Raw genomic sequence first — 9,363 nt, 5'->3', positions numbered from 1 at the left:
CGTCGGTGGACGAGACGCGGGGGCCATTTTGTGAGGAGACGGAGACGGGGACGGAGAAGTAGTAGTAACGGTTGAAGAGGCGATTTGGAGCAGTAGTCCGTTTCTTTACCGCTGTCGGATCGGGGAGGCGGAGATTCAGAATCCAACCCTTTCTCCCTCTCCCCACCGGGTGAGTGGTGAGAGTCGACCCGGGAGAGACACTGAGACCCTTGGGGGAAAGCAGGGCGGGGGAGGGAACCTGGGGGAAGAGGCGCAGAACGATTCCCTCCATGATAATAGCGCGGCCCAGACTGACTTTTCACTGGCGCGGGTAGAGTCTTTGGGGGGGAGGGTAAAGGGATTCGAATTGGCCTCAACTCCATCGTGGCTTGAGCATAGTTCTGGAGACCCCGCGAACCATGTGCTGTATAACGGCACCCGGGAGTAGAAAATCCCATTTTATCCCTTATGTTATTCTCTCCCTACCCCCCCCCCCCACTTCCAGTGGTAACGGCTGCCGGCCGCCTCCCCTGTATACGACAGTGGCGGCTACCGGGAGAGACCACGAGACGGAGAAAGAAGTGGGGAAGGAGGGTGGGAGATGGTCGTAATATGGATGAACTTGTTCGTGACGCTGAGCTTTCCGCTTCCAATAGCTTTAATCCTCTTCTCCTTTTCTCCCTAATTAAAGATTGGAAAGGGGGCGGGTTACCCTGGAGATGCTCAGTTCCATTCAGGTCCCTTAAATTCTGGAGACCTGTAGATGGGTGGGGGTTAGCGAGCGTGTGGAGTGTGCGTGGAGAAGGATCCAAACACATTTTGCCGGTAGTGTGCCTTCTATGCACGTAATCAAAATAGCAGTTGCAGACTATTAACTTAAAATATTTTTTTCTCTCCTCTACAACAGAAAAGGTGACTTTTGCAGTATTGAACTTAAATTGCATTTGTTGGGGAAGATATTTAATTAATATTTAATTAATCGTAATTCTAGTCGATTTACTATTTTTTATCTGCAGGTTACAAATCATAGTTAGTGAAGCTTTGCTGTGAGGTAGGTATTAACTGCATTTCCCAGATGAGGAAACTGAGGCTTACAGTGTGTTAATTTCCAAGAAGAGAAGTTAGGAATTTCAGTAATGAGATTTTGTTGTGCAGTTAGTACAATGCAAATGTGCTAGCTCTTACAATCCCTTGCAAAAGTCTTCTTTAGAGACCATTGGAAGGAAACTGGAAACTTTCAGACTGTATTTTAGGCATATAAATTGTCAGCCAGATTCAGAATTACACGAATTTGGGATTAATATATGAAATCACGATTTTTACCTTAGCTTATTGTTTAAAATTTGCAGCAAAAATCTTAACAAAATTTTTTGTCAAAAAAATTTACTAAAAATTGTCCCATTCTTGGGGATATCTTGATTTTCAATTAGGGTAAAATATAGTATAGGCAATAGAGCTCAGAAAATGCTTTTTAGTCTGTGGCACACTGAAACTAATATTTTTAACTTTTTGCCATAGGCAACAAAATAAGGTAAAGGAAATCTCTTAAGTGAGAGTGGGCTTAAGTAGTTGTATGCCAAATGTCCCATACTCTATAACTGTAATATTAATAGCATTTATATAGTGCTTTAATATTTGCATAGTGCTTTACATATGTTATAATTTAGTTCTCCCAACAACCCTGTGAGGTAGGTGCTATTATTCATGTTTTACAGATAGGAAATAGATTAAGTGACTTGATCATGTAGTTGGTGTCTGAGACAGGATTTGAACTCAGGTCATCCTGATTGCAGGACCAACATAGTGTCCATTGTGCCCCGTGGCTGCTTGTTGAGAACACTAACAAAAGGATCCTTTGTTATACCAGTTTAACACGGAAAATAGTGGAGAAGGGCAAGTATTCACAAATATTTGTGATTAAACCTTTTGTAAAAATAGAGTATAGAGCATGGACTAAGCTGTTATAATAGGAAGTCTTTTATCCATCCTCCATAGGAATGTAATCATGTAGGTGTACTTGACAGAAATGATTAGTAAGAGATGAAAATTTAAAGTGGACTCTAATTCTGAATATGTGAATACTGGAGGATCATTTTTGGATCCTTGCATCATCATGAGCACCATGTAATGAAAAGAATTCAGGTTAAACTTTGCTTTGAAACTATTTGTGTGTCCACAGACCTAGTTTTTAAAAACTTTTATCTAGATTTACTTTACAGTAGGGTGGGTAGAAGCAACGTTTTAATGTTGTGGTGCTAAGCTAACGGAAGAAATGAGGAAAGGAAGAGGCATATACATTGCCTGCATATTGTGCTCAACATGTTCTGTATTCCTTATTCTTCATGTTTCTACCATCTTAAAGATCTTGGAGTTCAAATAGTACAGCCTCCCACATTTCTAAATGAGAGAACGGAAAAAACATTTAGTGTTCTTTATATTTTACTCCTTACTCCTTCCTTTGCAATAGGTAAAAAAGACTTAAGAATGTGATACTTGATTATGATTCTTCTGTGTGGCCATTAGTCAAAGCCTCTAACAAGTTAACACTATATGTGACCAGATTTTAGATATAGTATCACATTTGGAGAATAAAAGAAAGTTTTAGGTCTTAAAAAGAGTTACCTGTACATTTTTCCTTGTGAAGTATTACTGTGAAGGAAAGGTTAGGAATTAACATATTCCATGGGGAGGCAGTGTAGTACAAATAAAGAGAACTGGATTGAGAGGCAGAAGAAGAGAATTTTAGTCCCACCTCTGCCATTAACTAGCTGTGTGAGTTTGGTCAAGTTACTAATAACATTTATGGTGAGTCTTGGTTTATCTAAAATGAAGTTAGAGTTAGATGATCTTTTACAGGTATATGATTGAAAGCCCTTTATCCAATAATAAATAAACAAAGGTTTAAAAAAGGAGGGGATAAAGGTTCTTCAAAACCATTCACAGCTACAACTAATGGTACATGAACTGATACACACCCATAATACCCCTAACTGTAATAAAAATGGAGGTTCCGTTTTCTTAGCTGTTCTCCAGGGCCAAGGTTGGTTGTTAGAAACTTTTGTTCTGGGGTTTTTAAATGAAGTTACTTTTTAAAAAAAAAAAGGCAATCTGTAAATGAACAAATATCCTAAAAAACCTCTTAAATAACTAGGCTATTTCAGTTAAATTATTTTAGGAATTTGTTTTTAAGATTCAGTATTGTTTGGTTTTTCCTGTTGTCATATTACTTTATGTTTGGAATGTTAAGGTGATAAGGACTTCTGCCCAAGGCATAGAAATGGCTTCGGGGCTGGATAAGAACAATTTTGAAAAACAAAAACAAACAACAAAAAAACCCAAACAAATTTGTTGTACTCTTGTAAACAAGCCTGATAGATAAAAATAGATTGAATAAAATATAATTTCCATCTCCCCTTCCCTCAGGAAAACCAAAACCATAAAATTGGGCCAAAGAATTTATCATTCCTTTAGTAAGGTATGTGGAAATATTTAATTTGATTGGTTACAAAATTTACACATGTATAGAGAGTACGATTCTGATGTATTTGTAAAGCTGCCATAAAGGGATACAAAGTTCTCGATATATTTTTCCCTTTTGTAGTTTCATCAGTTTACCAAAATCTAACATGGGCCGGAGTAAGCATTAGTGTTGAAAAGATTGATTATATCTCTTTGTAATGTTCCTCTTGCTCTATTTTAGCATCTGGGCAAAGGGATACTATTGCAAATGGGTCTTGAAGTTGGCAATTCAATTTTTAAGCACTGTGGCTCCAAATAATTTTTATATTTGGCCTCTCAGTGTTCTAAACTAATTCTGTTTGTGGTAGATAAAATTTGATTTGAAAAAGAATCTGTTGTAGATAAAGTAAATCTGCTAAAGTTCACTGATAAACATGGAATTCTGAGTCAGCGGTATGTTATCAGGAATCCTTGCCAGTCATATTTTAAGAGGGTCTCCTAATTCAGTGTCTCATAGAGGTAACCAGTTTTACTTATTTTTACATCCAGGATACCCTATTGCCTTTTAAGAGGAAGCAGTAACCTTTAGTGAGCCAGTCTACTACAGTGCTATATGATTCATAGGAAGCCTTGGATACTAATATACAAACTAGTGGTTCAGCTAGCCTGTTAATTTGTCTTTGGCATTGGTACCAAGTGGTGTTTTATGTGAAAGCACAATAGGTCCCTGCATTTTATTCATGCTTATTCTATGGGATGTCCCCCCCTTTTGTTCTATTTACTTTTTTTTTTTTTTAAAAGAACTTGATTCTGTGGATAATTTGTGGTCTATGGAGTGTCACTTGGATTAATTGTTGTGCATGCCTTAATACACGTTTGTGTAGTGTACTATGACTTTTGGAGATGTCTTTAGACTTGGAGAAGAGCCTTCAGTATTTTTCATAGTGAAGTAACTTGAAAGTATAGTGTTCATAAAAACTTTTATTTTAGTATATAATAATTCATTTCTCCATTCAGTGGCCAATTTTTCCTAACTTTGCTTATAACAAACATGCATGTTTACATATAATCTTTTTTGAGTCTCTTTAAGGACTATTCCTTTGCCCCAGTGTATTTTGATTTATTCTGGTCACCTTCCCGTTTAAGAATTATGAATTATGAAAGACAGTAGAGGTAATGGGGATGATAAAGGCTCATCTCTATCCTGTGTATCCAATGGGATATTTATATTTGCCAGAGTGGGGTTGGAGTTGAATTTAAAACTTCTTTCCAACAGTCAAGTGCTTCTGTCTTGGGGGTTTTAGGGCACAGCATTTCTGAGGAACTTTGACTCAATCTGTCCCTTCTCCTTTCACAGGGCAGCAAGGCGAACCCCATCCCTACTCACTGGAGCTCAGCTTTGATTTTTAACCTCCCCTCCCTGCCCTTCCAAAACACACACACTCCCATCCAAAAGCCTGATTTTGTAAAGAAATTTTAAACATAATGATGCAACTTGGCGCGCACTGCGGCAAACTTGTAGGTGTTTTTTTTTAAAAATTGTTTCCGAAAACGAGACCTGGATTTAAGATGTAATTTTTAAAATTTCTATTTCTATTTTTTTTCTGCAGCAGTTGGGTTAGAGGAGGAGGATCCTTTTAGCCTCTCATAAACTGACCTCTCTACTTCCTCATGTATTTTTAAGATTGAAATGATGATGTGAAAAGGGCTTTGCTTGTCTGCTACTGAGAACTTTACCCTTGCGGTTTTTGTGGAAACTGCTTTTGGAAAGAGAAAAGAAATAAAACTTTACTGACTTGACATTTTTGCACCTCCCGTTTTTCTAATCTGGGCTATTTTTATTTTTGTTTTTTTACAGTGAGATTTTTTTGATCTTCAGCTACAGTAAGTTATTCCAATTTTTTTTTTCATTTTTCCTGACTTTCCGCTGATTTCCTTTTTATTGTTGTTACTAGTTACTATTATTTATTTATTTATTATTATTATTATACTTATGATGGTGGTGATGATGATGATGATAATGGCACTGCTGATTTTTAACCGGATTAAATCGAGTTTTTCTGAATGTTCCTGAGCATTTCTCCTACCTCCTGATTGACTTGGGAGTTTTGCAACCTTGGAGAGAGAGCTGAGGCATTAGCATTTTTAAGTGGATTGATCCCATAAACCTTTTCTCTCCCAACCCCACCCTCACCCCCATCCCCTTCCCCACACTCAAAGAATTTGACTGGCTGCTTAAGTCTGTGACCTAATTTTTCCTGATCTATAACTTAACTGTTTTAGAGCATCTCTGGACGTCTGTATTTTTAATTTTTTTTATTTTTATTTTTTATTTTTAATCTTTCATTTGTTACATTTTTAAACTGTGCTGCAATAAAATGTGTGTGGTACTACTGATCACCTATGGTGGTGATGGCATTTTCCCAGAAAGCCATCTTCTTCCTATGCCCCTTGAAATCCCCTCCTGCTCTTCATGTACACTACCCCTCACAAACTACAAGCTGCGACACCATGGATGCCCAGTCTGGAGCAGCAGCAGCCAGGATCACCTGGAGCCAAAGGGGTTCTTCGGAACAGATGCAAACCCATCCTGGGTGATGGTAAGAGGTGTGAGGTCCAGTTGGTTTCATTGAAAAGACTAGGAAATACTCCCAAGTTCAAGTGTCCTGATGTAGATGTTTTGTGGAAATAACATTTAGGTTATATTTTTCACTTTGGAACTCAAAAGACTTTTCCTTAGGAAAGACCACCTTCATTTCTATTTTGAAGCTTACAAATCCAGTAAGACTTTTAATTTGGACTAATGTAGGAATTTGTAATTGAGAAAGAGTTGAGTTAAACTTTGTCTTTAGGATTTTTAAGCAGTGTCCTTAATATCTTAGAACAATTTTTAACGTGTCTAACATCAATTAATAAAATTATAAAATTATTAACCTGCTAATTAAAGGCCCAAGGGACCTCCAGTGGCTAACACTTGGGTGTGCTTTTAAAATTAAAAAATTTTAGAGTTGTAAAAGACTTTAAAGATTTTCTAGTCCTTGTTTGGTGATGAGGAAAACTGCATCTCTTTAACTGTATCAGAACTCAAAATTCCTCACTAATTATGATTTTTTTACCCCAATTAGTTCAAATTACTTTGGGTATATATTTAGATTTATAATGTATTATGAGACATCTGATATGGAATATATCTGATTTTCACCTTTTTGAATCTTGTGATTTGTTATGAACTCTTTATTATAATATAATGATACAAAACACCTAAAAATTCAAACAGAAGCTGCACAAAAGTTGAGTAGAATTATAAAGCTCTAGATAGGCTGTTCAGTCCCTTGAAAGTAGGGGGAAAAATTTAGCCTTTATAGCCATTCACAGGAAGAAGTTGTGACTGTTATTTATTCCTTCTGTGATTTTTATGCTCCGTTTAGGCCCTATTTTAAAATAATATGGGACAGGCCTTTCTGAGACATTCATGACAGTTACATATTTAGAAATGAGGATGCTGCCAATCGGTACAGTGACTAGGCTGTAGTATTTTAGACATTAAAAAGTACAGAAAGATTATTTAAACAGCATGTAGTATTGGATATTCAGTAGCAACCAGATTTTTCTGACAAATTTCTTATTGTTAGAAGCCTGTACAACAGGAGGCCATGACATTTAGCAAAATTACCACATGGCTGTTTTTAATAAACTTTGCTTTTCTCTCCCCTTTCAAAAAACCAAAACAAAATTATAAAGCACTGTTAACCTTATACCAGTGAAACCTGGTTAAAATAAGCAGGGCTGAAGGAGAAAAGATGAGATGTAATAAATCAGTAAAAGGCAACCTTAAGTCTGAGAAGCTTGTGATAAAAGGTTTGAGGTGTGAGGGAGGTTGATAAAGAAGACAGCAAGCTTGTAGTCCTGATAACTATGTATATACACACCACCTCCTTCATATACATGGCCTCCTTGAGCTTCCTTTAAAGCATGGATCTTGGGACTAGAATTTTAATGTGCTACCTTTGGGGGTAAGGTGCTGGCATTATCTTTTGTATAAAATTATAGTAACTAACAGGTTGGCTAAATGGCAGCGGCCTCCTCTGGGGAGTTATTGGTTCATAAACTTGATAATCAACTCGCTGGGAATGCTCAGAGGTAGTAATTGTCCATTTCTGACTTGAAAATAAAGGAAAAGGGAATAGGATTGAATTAGTTCCTTGCCAAAATCCCCACACGCTGTTCCATGGCATTTTATAATATTTATAAATTAAGTTTTATTTTTATCCGTGCTTATGGAGGGTAATGGTAGGATGTGTAATCTCAGAAAGCAAAATGATCAAAAAAAACTAGCTCATTTGTATAAAAGTATATATGATTTAATGATTATATATTTTCATTGATCTCTGATTTCATCCATGTGGATAAACAGATCTACCCATCCTTGCTTTTTCACCTTGTGTGATATGCTTTAGAATCCCCCCAGTGTCCTAGGAAACCTTTAAAGATCTTTCAGGCAGGGTCTTTAAACATTTTTTATATTAGTGGAATACTTAGACTGTCAATTTGTTAATCCCTTTGATAATTCAGTTTAAAAAATGAATAGACTAAATATCTCACTAAGGAAAAAGTTGGAAAGCCATGAATTTTCTTTATCTTTACTTTATCTTCCCCACAGCTACACTTCAAGATAAACATCCCCACCAGCCTGTGGAGATTTTATGCTTTATGTAATTTAGTTGGCTGTCTTATTTACATTTTGCCTGAGCTTGGGTATAGTTTTGGTTTAAAATATATCAACCACCTGGATTCAGTCCATTGTAAGGGTGGCTAAGCAGATGGTCATATGAACAAAGAACTTTTAAGAGTTTATATTGATGTAATAAAAAACAGAATTGAAAGCAATTTGCCACAAAATATAGATAATCCAGTTTACTGACAAGACATTATTCAAAGATTTCAAAAGTATTTGGTAACTTTAGGAAACCAGTCACATGATCAGTTATAATTATGAGTCCCATAACCAGCTCTATGAGTGGTTGTTAGGAGAAATGAGAGAAGAGGTAGTTACGTGCCACCTGGATCAAAGATGAGTTAAAGCCTTACTAAAGAAGGCTAGTTTGAGTCTGATTAAATGCTTCTGGAAGATTCTCTTTGCTCCCAGGGGTTAAATTAATAGTTTAATCTGCGACATTTTAGTTGAAATCAGAATTAGTGCAACATCCTAGAAGCCTTTGAGTCAATGGTGATGTGAGGTTAGACAATTTCTGGGCTGGATCTTAAGAACATAGAGATTTTGCCTTAGAAACAGCAATTTAAATTAATAGAATAACTTCAATATTTTCTTAGTATCAGCTCAGGACAAAATTGAGTTTTCTAGAGAAAGTGACATGCATGTTATGACAGTTTTTATAACCTTCATGTCATTTTTGTATAGACCTCATCCAGGGGTAGGAAGCTTATATTGCAATTAATTGCAATAATCTGAACATTCTACTTTTTAAGTAATAGGTAAAAAAGTATGCTTGCCAAAAAGATATTTAGTTTCTATTAACTGTTTTAAATCTTCATATTTACCTTCTGGGGGAATTAATTGGAATTACAGAGTACCATTGTATCTTTTTAAAGTTTTATATGTATTTATAGCCAAAAAGTAGAAGAATAAAATTCTAGTTTTATTAATTTACTTTAAGCTAGTGGTACATAGTGGTTTTGAGAGGAATGGTTAAAGGAAAGGTGGGGGACATAGTTTTGAAATGATACCCATTGTGTGTTCGTTGTCCTAAAAAAACCCCCCAAAGTAAAAAAAAAAACCTTGAATATAGCTCTTTGAGGTTTGTAAAGCACCTTTCCTACGTTCTCATTCAGTCCTCATAACTACACTGTGAAATTAGTGCGCTCTCCACATTTTACATATTTTTTGTTTTTTGTTTTTGTAGACAG

General features: G+C 36.2%; 1 protein-coding gene across 9 annotated transcripts in view; it reads left to right on the top strand.

The window, feature by feature from the left end:
- The window catches only part of HNRNPC (heterogeneous nuclear ribonucleoprotein C (C1/C2)), a 56,278-nt gene continuing 46,915 nt past the window's right edge, over positions 1-9,363 (top strand). For 2 of the 9 annotated variants that reach the window (XM_027843004.1, XM_027843002.1), the window contains exons 1-2: positions 1-169; positions 5,297-5,322. The gene's annotated coding sequence lies outside the window, so the exon portion shown is untranslated. Of the gene's footprint in view, positions 170-3,402; positions 3,455-4,795; positions 4,957-5,296; positions 5,323-5,453; positions 6,039-9,363 lie in introns of those variants that run through there. The other 7 variants (XM_027843003.1, XM_027842996.1, XM_027842999.1 and 4 more) reach the window with 6 other exon arrangements.

The sequence above is a fragment of the Vombatus ursinus genome, unplaced genomic scaffold, assembly GCF_900497805.2.
Source record: "Vombatus ursinus unplaced genomic scaffold, bare-nosed wombat genome assembly UNPS02014894.1, whole genome shotgun sequence".
Taxonomy (NCBI): Eukaryota; Metazoa; Chordata; class Mammalia; order Diprotodontia; family Vombatidae; genus Vombatus; species Vombatus ursinus.
The sequence above is the reverse complement of the archived record's forward strand: the minus strand, read 5'-3'. Positions and strand labels throughout refer to the sequence as shown.